Here is a 12,496-nt window from a genome sequence, read left to right on the forward strand (position 1 = left end):
CTAAACCCAATGGAACATCTTCTGGATGAGTCAGAACGCCGTCTTGGCTCGAAATCCCAGCGCCCAACATCACTGTGTTCCTCTGATTTCAGCTCTTTGGGTAGAGTGAGCTGGTATTTCTCTACAAGATACTCAGACACATAATTATGTCTCCAGCAGATTCGAAGCAGTCATAAAGGCAAAAGGTGGAGACAACCCATATTAATGTCCACTAATAGATGTCTGTATACTTCCGATCCGTGTACGGAAAGACTCGATATCATTGGGGTCACGAATGTCGTGGATGTCAGTGACCGGTCAGTGTCAGAAGCTCAGCTGTTAAATATCTACAAATAATTTTATGTGTAGATGTAAAGTGAAACTACCTCACAAGGGGAAAGTCCCAATCGCAGTCCTCACAGATATAGTGTTAAGAGGGGCCCAGTGGGCACCGAGTCAAAAACTGAACTCAGATCAAGCGTGGAAACCGGAAGATGGTGTGCTGAAGGGTGAAAAAAAAAAGCAAAATTGAAACAGTGGACGGATCAAGGACAAGGACTGCAACATAGAGCAGTGTGGAAGCGCCATGGCGTCGTGGTTAAGTGGTCACGGTAAAAAAATGGTATGTGACTAGGGCCTCCCGTCGGGTAGACCGTTCGCTGGGTTTAAGTCTTTCGAATTGATTCAGCGACTTGCACGTCGACGGGGATGAAATGGTGATGAGTAGGACGACACAAAACCCAGTCCTTGAACGGAGAACATCGGGCCCCTAGGACTGACATTCTGTCGCGCTGTCCACTTTTTTTTTCTCATTTTGTTCGTTGTATATGTTCAGGGCGGTCGTCTCATGACATCCGTTCAGGTTGGTCGGTGATCCGTTCACTCAGTTTTTTTTACTATAACCACTCAGCTATTGGGGGCGGACAGTAGTCACGGTGTAGGACTGCGAAGCGGGCGAGCCGTCTCCAAAGTTCCCTCCTACCACTATATCTATATCTATATATATACTGTATTCAAATTTGTGTCTGTGTCATGGTGGAACGTCCGTTCGTAACAGCAAGGTGTATGGAAGGGCTCTACAATGAAAGGTGATTCTGCTCAACCACTCTATTAACAGCCGATAGGAAGTGGCCTTCGAATGGGAACCGCAAACGTTTGATGACAAGGCGACAAGTCAACCGAATCCTCCACCGGAAAACACGTCTGGTGTGTCATACACGGCATTATTGACAGTACGTGTGTCATATGATAGTAATTACGTATCGACGCACTTAACTTGTACGCCTGTTGAGTGAGAAAGATGTACCTCTTTGTCCAATTTAGGTGAATGTGATCACTCGCAAGGAAGTGATGAAAACATAATAGTTTGTCAAATAAACTGCAGCAAATGAACGCAACAGCTTCACAATTAACGGTTTTCCCTGTGCTCTGGCAAGAAATATCGTCTTAAAGTTTTTGAATTTGCATTCCATTTTTAGTGTTTTGACCTTTGAATCCCTTTGTTGTAACATAGTTTACACCCTTTTATTTGCTATTTTCATTTCTGTGAGACCTCTATGTAGTATCTCGCCCGCTTCACTATTTCATCCCATTTATTTGCGACTTTAATGTATTCTTACCAAATGACTCACATTGTATGACAACTACCAAAACTACAGAAAGAGGACAAATATTTCAATGACCGGACGGTCAGTTCATGTGAAAAAAATAAAAATAAATAGCACGAGGAAATTCTGAACACGGCTTGACCGCTTTGCAGTCCACTAACGACACCACGTAACCACTACGTCGCAGCTCTCAAACTACGTTCGATGTTGCACTTCTTGACCTTCGTCTGTTCACTGTTTCTATTCTGCTTTTTTTTTCACACTTCAGTAGACCTTCTTCCTGTTTTCATGTTTGATCTGAGGGGGGTGCGATATGGAGTTTTCCTTGTTCGAAATTAAGCCGCAGTGGAGACAGATGGTAGATTGGGATTTATCGTAAGAATCACTAGGAAATGTAATTCACTCTAAGATGCCGGCTACGAGGTCTCGTTAGACACGTCTGCGGTCGTTGGAAAATGGAATATGTAGAGAAGATAAGAGGAATAGCTACACGATAATATTGGCGTTCGTTTGCTTAACAGACTGTGCGTCACAGAAGTGATCTATAAACTGCAGCGGTAGGCGTTTAAACAAAGGCGTTGTGCCTCGAGGGCTTTCTCACAAAATTCAGAGAGCCAGCAACCCAGCATGATACATCATAAATATATTTATTATATGTTTCATGATCACGTCACGTAGTATCATTATGTAAATTACAATTCACGATCCCTGCGCTCCAGGAAATTCATCTTAATATGGAGGAGACCTCATAATAAATAATTTGGACTGCGGAGTTGAGACAGGATCTGGGAACACAACTTTAAATGCAGTAATGAAAACATGTGTTATATACGTTTGAGTATGGGACGTCTAATCTTTTAACACTTTGCAAATTAATCAGTCCTGATTAATATAAATTATTTAAATTTACTGTTGCAGCTCGGTACAGTAGCGACTATAGGCAGCAACTCCTAAAGAAAGGTGCTGCAATAGTCAGTTGGAGTGCGCTAGTCTCTAATGGGGGAATTGAACTCCGCTTTAAAAGTGGATACACATCGTTTCCCTCTACGGAAGGGGAAACACAAAAAAGTAGGCAAAGATGTACATTTTATCCTATCTGTGACTTTACATAATCTGGTATTGAGGTTACCATCTCAGTTACTATTTAATGTTTTATTAAAATTTTTAAGACGTAAATTATACCCGTGACGGAAGGTACGAAGTGTGCGAGATGTTTAAGTTACCAGTTTCATAGTCTTAGCAAGTCGTCATCAGATGATGTAGTTAAAAATAAGCAATAAATATTCAGTCAGGTGTGTATAAAATATAATGTGGTGGCTGTCCGAAATTTTACCTGGTCTAAAGGGCAGATGTCTAATCTTGTTCTCCCGTTCAGATAACATTGTAACAGACAGTAACAAAACAGCTTTTGGCTAGCGTTTAAAAAATTCATATAGCCCACCATGACATTGTGTCGTTAAAATGGCATTTGGATGATATTTATAACTTTTAGTAAGAAGTTTTATTAATTTAAAGAAATACTCGTACCTTCAGCAGTTGGTGAATGAATAAATAGGTTTCCATACCACAGGCTTTCTCGATGTAATTTCTGATCTGTATTCTGATTTTTATACATCCTTTTTTGTGTTTTTGCCCTTTGTTTGAGGGTTTCTTCTTCTATATTAGTAACCTGATTTATCACTTCTGTCACACTGGCTGTTTAGTGTAGATATGAGACAGCCGGTGACGAGTTTTCCACTCGTTGGATTCTTGTGTAGACAGGCGACATTTGACCCGCGTGCGTACAGGATATTAAAAAAAGTCGCACATTCCTGCTGGAGGTAGTATTGGTCAAAACTAGAAGAAATGTTGCTGTAATCATATGTCCACAAACCAACACGTGTTGAGATACGGGCCAATCTGTCCACTCTTTGTCATCTCTCTGTTACGTCGAAGTAGACACTGTACGCACTGCTCCATGTGGTTACCATGCATCCTAACACATCCTTCAGCCCTTCTTCGCAGTGAAACATGTACTCTTTCAATACACCTGGTCGCATGCTTCTCTAACATCTGCACATTATCGATGGATTGCGCACATACCGATGCCTTTAAATGACGGGTTAGCCAGTAATCCAACGGATTCAGGTCCGGTGAACGTGAAGGCCATGCTACCTGACCACCTCGACAAACCCATCACCCATGAAACGTTGCGGTGAGGTGTAGTCGCACGATCCGTATCAAAGGGGGCGGCGTTCCGCCGTGCATGAATAGCTAATCTGTTTGTCAAAGTGTGTAGCCGTATCAGTCTGTCATCGACAATTCCTCCCCATGCAGCAATACTGAAGCCACCCAGATGCCTCACCTCCATTATTGCTAGAGGATTTGCGTCTACCCACATGTACGTCTTGCGCTAATTTACTATGCCACCTCATATGAATCCTGCCTCATCTGTAAATACTAAACATTGCTCTTCGCAAATAAACGGTCCTTACCTCAACAGGTATTCGTTTCCTGATATTTAATTATCGGACCTTTTCGTCTAGTTTTGACCAATGCTACCTCCTGTGGAAATACATGGCATCTGTAAACGCCCCGTAGAGTCCACGCCTATCTTACCTACAGCAGTAGTTACGCATTTTTTCTAGTTTTAATAGAGAAAAAGACGTGTTTCACAATCAGTTTTACATTGTGAAAATTTTAATGTTATATTCACGATTTAAATTAACCGACTTTATACGAAGTCAACCTTAGCCTTCAAATGCGACAATCACAGAGAAGATGACCGGCTTTTCCGACCTGTTCAGCAGTGATTTTGACAACATAATGTAACATGCTCAGATGTAGTAATTTCTTATAGAAGTTAGTTACATTTTGTAATTCAGTTTTGCTACCCTCACACCATTTTTTCTTTCTTTTTTTATGGAGATCATCTGATGATGACCTGTTCATGAGTCGAAATCGTTAATGGTATCATCAGCGTTACCTCAGGATGAAACATGATTTAAAAAGTTCAGGCGTGCGAAATACGAGCGGTGAAATTTTCTTCCGCCACCGGATTCGAACCGGTCGCTTCCGGATCGAGCGGCACTGTACCAGTCTGTCTCATCGACCTCGGTTACACGGAAAAGTTCATACCGTAGAAGACACGCTGAAAAACGACCGTGGCATTGTAGAACGACAGACATTGACTTCCCTTTTCACAGATCGTAGCACGAGCGTTACTCGTATCAATCGAGCTGTGTAGTTTTTCTCGTGGCTAGAGAATTATTCTTCCAGACTGCGTAAACTTTGCGACAGTCAGCCGGCCGGTGTGACCGAGCGGTTCTAGACGCTTCAGTCTGGAACCGCACGACTACTATGGTCGCAGGTTCGAATCCTGTCTCGGGCATGGATGTGTGTGATGTCCTTAGGTTAGTTAGGTTTAAGTAGTGCTAAGTTCTAGGGGACTGATGACCCTGAGATGTTAAGTCCCATAGTGCTCAGAGCAATTTGAACCATTTTTTTGCGACAGTCTGGGGGGAGAAACGAGTGTGACAGTTGCAACCGAACCAAAATTGTTACAAGCTGATGGTGAGGGGTTGCATGGAGTTCCGAACCGAGTACAGCGGAAAGAGCGTTTTCTCGGAACTGCAGTGACACGTCGCACAGTTAAGTTTCTACGTCGCCGGACGATAGCTTTTCATGGCACAAGCTACACGCACGTGTTAACTGATACAATCGCCGGTACCTGTAATACCTGACAGCTCTTTCGTGAGCGCTTTCAAAACCAGCGTAGTAGACTATCCGATATGAGCTGCTGACCGCGAAAATAATAAAACGACGGAGAGATCTGTGTCCGGTATAATACGGTATATTTCACAAACCACTGCGCAGCGCACAGTGCACGGTGGAGACTGCCAAATTAGACGCCTTTCAGTCCAGTTACATTCGCGTATGCGAAATGGCCTGCATGGGATCGATGGTTGCCGCAGGGACTGCCACGTGCCAGTTGACAATGAACGTAAACAAATGTAACACATGTCGCGTAAATAGGTAAAGAGGTGCATTGCTGTTTGATTACGCTATTGATGAAGAATCGATGGAAACAGTAACAAATGCAAATACTTAGGAGTAACCGTCCGGAGCAACTTAAAGCTGAGTGACCACATAACACATGAATATGACATTGAGGAATAACATAGGCTCAGTCCTTTGCAAAACATGATTTGGATAAACAAGACTGCTGCGACTGTTAGAATTCTTTATTGGAGAGCACGACTGGTTTCGCAAATTAAATTTGCGTCTTCAGGTGTTTCATTGTAAACGAAGGAGTACAAAATCTTACCATAAATTTAGTCATGCCATAAAACGTACAAATAAGTTCTGTGTCTACTTACAGTCAAAAGATTAAAGGTTCTGTTTAAACCGGATAAAGCCATTCCCTACATTTATACCCAGTCTGAGGTGTGGGGTTCATCTGTTATTCTGTTGTTCTGCGCAACGGATTAATCTGAGATGTACACTTTACCCTGTGGCTCCTGCAAGATGCAATTTCCACCCCCACACTACTACAGAAGTCAGACAGACGCTCCTAACGTTCTAAACAGAAATGCCTGAAAAACTTTCAGCAATAAATATCTTCTGGAGTCGTCTGCTCTAAGGAAATGACACAAAAATTCACAAAATGTCTTACGTAACTAGTGGGATACTCGGGTACTGGAGTAGTGCTAGTTAGTGTAAGAAAATCATGAAACTAACGAAAATTATTATTTATTTTGCAAAAATTCTGAGAAATCGCAATGGCACTTTTAGTTATGAATTGAACATGTTATATCTGGTTCTTTTGGGAATGTGAAGTTACCTCTCAAGGATAGGATTCTCTAATGAAATTTCTATACAAAGTTTAAGATTTTTATTGACTTGGCAGACTGGCTGAGAGTCGCGCCTACTCAACTTGAATAATTATCCTTTAGAATGTTGCTAGGTACGGTCGAGGCTGTCGCGTGTGAAATGCAGTGAAGTGTACTGTTGTGGAGGAAATATGCGGCTCGCAATAGCTGTGGCGCACAATACCGTAAGCTGCGATGACTGCTGTCAGCGCCGCTCGCTGCTGACAAATAAGATAACTCTCGTTCTATCTGGATTGACCTACGCCAATCAAACTCTCCCTATGCCTTGATGAAGTCAAGGATTCCTATTCGCCCCTAGTCTAACTATTGGCGTGGTGCACCGGTCAGATAACCAGTCCACCGCGATGCCACTCAAAATTCGCTCGCAGGCGTTGAACTATAACTCTGTCCGTTCACACCGCACAATAAGTGTGTTGGCCAACACAGTGAACAACGCTTAATCGCAAGGACTCAATGTAGAGTAGCACTTCGATTCGCTCTCGACAGAGGTGCTCTCCCAGTGAAGTACTGAGGAGAGACTAGTTCCTCGCTCCAAGAGCGACAACGGAACAGCGCCTCTCCACGTCAGACGTGAAGGGGTATATCTTTTGGTCTCTTCCATTATTCCTTCAGCTCAAGGCGTCAGAAATATCGTCGGCCAATCAGCATTGCTCTTCTAAAACGGGAGGATGACATTTCGTTTAAGGCGACCAATCCGGAAACCTGTAGCATTGGCGTTTGGCGTTTGCTGTCTCCCTGTGAAAATCTCTGAAACTGTGTGCTATGTGTAAAGAATGCATAGGCTGGCCGCTCCCACACAATGTAGCGGAATTTGCTTTTAAGCCGAACACGGGGTTGTTCCCCCCTTTCACTTGGGCCCACGCCGTCCGCTACACGGCGGTCATCGGCCGACATAGGCTGGGTCGTCCTCTGAAGGGACCAGCGTCCTGTTGTGCAGTTTCTCTCCTGAACTATAAGCTTCTGTGACCGTCGTGTCTGGAATGTATGTGTGTATGCCAGCCTCGAGTATTTCAACCACAGTGCGCTTACTTGTTAATTGCATACCGTTTACATGAATTCATACAACTTTGACTTTATCTTATCGAGTTTGGGTTCGAATGAAGCGTCGTGATGTGCGGAATATGATTTTGAGGACGGAATATGTAAGCAATGGAGGTCAGGAGACCACGACACCAGGTATCTAAAACTTCTGATTCACGAATGTGCGAGCGTCTATGATGAAATGCATAGTAGGCTAAGGCCATCCCCAACCTAAAAAAAAGTCAAGAAAGTAGTAGTTATTAAAATAAAAAATAATTAGCAAAAACGCCTTGTATGTAACATTGAAAGAGAAACAGTCCTCAGTAGCGTCACACTTTACCTCCAGTGTAGACAGCCTGTGCAGGAAGCGTTGCTGTTGCCGGCGCCAACTAATCGCTATCTGTATCGAGCACTATGCGGAAAGCCGCGCATACGCAGTGTCGCAAACAATAAGTAAGCAGATACTTTGATTGAAATGTTGGGAACTCGCTGCACATTTTAAATTGCCAAATTGCAATAATCAGAGATCAGGAACTGGGTGATGTGTTGTCCTTATCATTTCATCACCATCGACGCCCAAGTCGTCGACGTGGCGTCATCTCGAAACACTTGCACCAGGCGAACGGTCTACCCAACGAGAGGCCCTAGCCACATGGCATTTCCATTTACTACTTTACTCTAGAGTTGCAAACTTCTTATAGACCAGAACCTTACCCGCGAACATCCTCTCGGGGCTACCGACGTTGATCACTAGGTTATATATGGCGATTCTTACCAAAGTTTTAAAACCCCTGAAGCGACGTAGAGGATGACGAATGGCGGCTACCTCGCCGCATGTGCGGCGGTTAATCCATCCGAAGTATTAACGTCACTGTGGCTCCAGGCTATGTTCGAGTCTTGCGTCTGGAATGCAGCGAAATATTTCTTTCATTGCATTAGACAATCACGCGATTAGATTGAGATCAGATTTATTATTTTATGTGCCGCTGATAGTGGTCTCCACTGTTTTATTGCAAAGCACAGTACAACAAAATCCCGCCGTATTGCGCCACAAGTAAATGGGTATAAGCCCGCCCGGTTGGCAGTGCGGTCTAAAGCGCGGCTTTCCGGGCGGGAAAGAGCGCCTGGTCCCAGGCACGAATCCGCCCGGCGGATCTGTGTCGAGGTCTGGTGAAACGGCCAGTCTGTGGATGGTTTTTAGGCGGTTTTCCATCTGCCTCGGTGAATGCGGGCTGGTTCCCCTTATTCCGCCTCTGATACACTATGTCGGCGATTGCTGCGCAAACAAGTTCTCCACGTACGCGTACACCACCATTACTGTGCCACGCTAACATGGGGGTTACACTCGTCTAGTGTGAGACGTTCCCTGCGGGGTCCACCAGGGGCCGAACCGCACAATAACCCTGGGTTCGGTGTGGGGCGGCGGAGGGGTGAAGTGGACTGCGGTAGTCGTCGTGGGGTTGTGGACCACTGCGGCTGCGGGGTGGTCGGAGCCTCTCCGTCGTTTCTAGGTCCCCGGTTAACATACAAGACAATACAAATGGACATAAACTTTCGAACTATGTCGTTACCAGTAAATGGTCAACGTTTTCTTTGCTGAAAAAGGTCCGTAAACAAGGAAGATGGGACAAAAGGAAGGTTTACTACAGAACGCATTTACAAACGGTTTTCGAAATTTGCACTGTTTGCTTGAGTGCAAGTACTGCATCGCCCCGTCATCTCGTCTCGCACGCGCTTGAAAATACACTCGGTAATTTGTATCTCCTAGCTTCTAAGCGGGCTGTAAGGTTCATTTGAAACACTACTGGAGTGCTGTGAAGTGACCCCCTCACACTGCCCCGAAAGGAAAACATCTGGTGAGTTTCAGTCGGATATCAGGCTGGCCAGCAAATTGGCCCGCGTCGTTAAATGTAAACCGATTCATCGTAGTCTTGTAATACCACTACCACTACCGTATCACATTGGATAACGCAAGAAAGAAAAAAGAGTACTCTAGCGGAGTGATGTTCAACACCGTCCCCTATCGGCGAGGATAGGATCGACGAGCCCAAACGCTGCACGTGGTGCGAGTTACCTCATCTGGTGAAGTCACATGATCAATATTTCTCATCCTCTTTTGAGGTATTCCTCGACATACGCAGCCCCATGTTTCATATATTAAATTACGTGTCTCCACGTCATCTACGTCGCTTCGGGGTTTTTCAGACGTTAATAAGAATCTGCCTGTATATGGTAAGAAGCAAAGAAGGGAAAGCAGAGAGGTGGAAGGAGTATATAGAGGGTTTATACAAGGCCGATGTACTTGAGGGCAATATTGTGGAAATGGAAGACGATGTAGATGAAGATGAAATATTGGATATGATACTGCGTGAAGAGTTTGACAGAGCACTGAAAGACCTGAGTCGAAACAAGGCCCCGGGAGTAGACAACATTCCATTGGAACTACTGACGGCCTTGGGAGAGCCAGTCCTGACAAAACTCTACCATCTGGTGAGCAAGATGTATGAGACAGACGAAATACCATCAGACTTCAAGAAGAATATAATAATTCCAATCCCAAAGAAAGCAGGTGTTGACAGATGTGAAAATTACCGAACTATCGGTTTAATAAGTCACAGCTGCAAAGTACTAACGCGAATTCTTTACAGACGAATGGAAAAACTGGTAGAAGCAGACCTCGGGGAAGATCAGTTTGGATTCCGTAGAAATGTTGGAACACGTGAGGCAATTCTAACCTTACGACTTATCTTAGAAGAAAGATTAAGAAAAGGCAAACCTACGTTTCTAGCATTTGTAGAGTTAGAGAAAGCTTTTGACAATGTTGACTGGAATACTCTCTTTCACATTCTAAAGGTGGCAGGGGTAAAATACAGGGAGCGAAAGGCTATTTACAATTTGCACAAAACCAGATGGCAGTTGAGTCGAGGGGCATGAAAGGGAAGCAGTGGTTGGGAAAGGAGTGAGACAGGGTTGTAGCCTCTCCCCGATGTTATTCAATCTGTATATTGAGCAAGCAGTAAAGGAAACAAAAGATAAATTCGGAGTAGGTATTAAAAACTTTGAGGTTCGCCGATGACATTGTAATTCTGTCAGAGACAGCAAAGGACTTGGAAGAGCAGTTGAACGGAATGGACAGTGTGTTGAAAGGAGGATATAAGATGAACATCAACAAAAGCAAAACGACGATAATGGAAAGTAGTCGAGTTAACTCGGGTGATGCTGCGGGAAATACATTAGGAAATGAGATGCTTAAAGTAGTAAAGGAGTTTGCTATTTGGGGAGAAAAATAACTGATGGTGGTCGAAGTAGAGAGGATATAGAATGTACACTGGCAATGGCAAGGAAAGCGTTTGTTATCATCGAGTATAGATTTAAGTGTCAAGAAGTCGTTTCTGAGAGTATTTGTATGGAGTGTGCCTTGTATGGAGGTGAAACGTGGACGATAAATAGTTTAGACAAGAAGAGAATGGAAGCTTTCGAAATGTGGTGCTACAGAAGAATGCTGAAGATTAGATGGGTAGACCACATAACTAATGTGGAGGTATTGAATAGAGTTGGAGAGAAGGGAAGTTTGTGGCACAACTTGACTAGAAGGAGGGATCGGTTGGTATGGCATATTCTGAGACATCGAGGGATCACCAATTTAGTATTGGAGGGCAGCGTGGAGGGTAAAAATCGTAGAGGGAGACCAAGAGATGAATACACTAAGCAGATTCAGAAGGATATAGGTTGCAGTTGGTACTGGGAGATGAAGAAGCTTGTACAGGATAGAGCAGCATGGAGAGTTGCATCAAACCAGTCTCAGGACTGAAGACCACAACAACAACATGGTAAAAAGTAACGAGCCTAGAAGACTCCTGTATCTTCCATGTTTCCAATCACAATTATTAAGTCAATGAAAAAACGAGACTTGCTCAGGACGTTGTCTCCAGCCACTGTTCATATTTCACAAGATTTCCATCTCCAGATCAGCAGCGTTCGTTACCTGTTGAAGACCGCTAGGCTGACCGTGGAAATTCGGCGCGGCAAATGGAGGCTGTGGAGCGGCGCGACTGCCCGGAAATTCGTCAATTACCCGCAGTATTGCGTTGCTGGCTGTGCGGTGGCGCTGCCGAATTAACGGGCCGGTCGTCCGGAATCTTGTTCACTCGGGTGCAAATACAATTACACCGTAATTGCAAAATAATTTCTTTTTTAATGTTGGTTAAAACATAGTAATTTACGTTCTATTTGCAAAAATAAAATTAATCAACATTATCTCTGCTGGGCGCAATTAATTTGATCCAGCGAGAATGCAATACTTCTTTTCCCTACAGAAACGAAATTTATTTCGACTTCTCTACACAGCCGTTTACATCACTCGTACAATGTTAATTCGAAAAACACTGCTTTCCTAGAAGCCATTTTTTTTATTAGGAAGCAAAAGACACGTCACTGGCGACCAAGTATGTAGAATAGTGCTGGTGGGGTATTATTTCGAGATTCAAAACTTGCAGTATTACCACCACGACACATCGTCCTGGTGCAACAACATTTTCCCGCCCCATCTGTCGCCGCTCCTGTACCGTCACTGTGCAGCCCCCCCTCGGTGTAATAAGAGATAGTCCTTGCCTTTCCTCTTTTCTATGATACCCGTGACTGTGACTCACAGACGACTTCCTCCCGCCGTTATTGTGGTTATAGCCTTTTCGATGCTCTTTCATCTGCGCCGAGTCACAGTTTTATATGCAGCTCTGTGGCGTAATGAGGCTACCACGCCCATCTGCTGTGACGTAACAATACCACTAGCCCTTGGGACTATGCTTCAACTGTCTGAAAATAAATTTTCAATATTTGGTGCCCTGTAGCAGCAGTAACTGATCTGACAACTGCGCCAGACACTTCTTGTCTTATAGTCGTTGCCGACCGCAATGCCGTATTCTGCCCGTATACATATATCGTTATTAGAATACGCATGCCTACACCAGTTTCTTTAGCTCTTTATTGTATATCGGTACTATTCGTGGTTTTAACATCTGA

This window comes from Schistocerca serialis, chromosome 1 (assembly GCF_023864345.2).
Source record: "Schistocerca serialis cubense isolate TAMUIC-IGC-003099 chromosome 1, iqSchSeri2.2, whole genome shotgun sequence".
NCBI lineage: Eukaryota > Metazoa > Arthropoda > Insecta > Orthoptera > Acrididae > Schistocerca > Schistocerca serialis.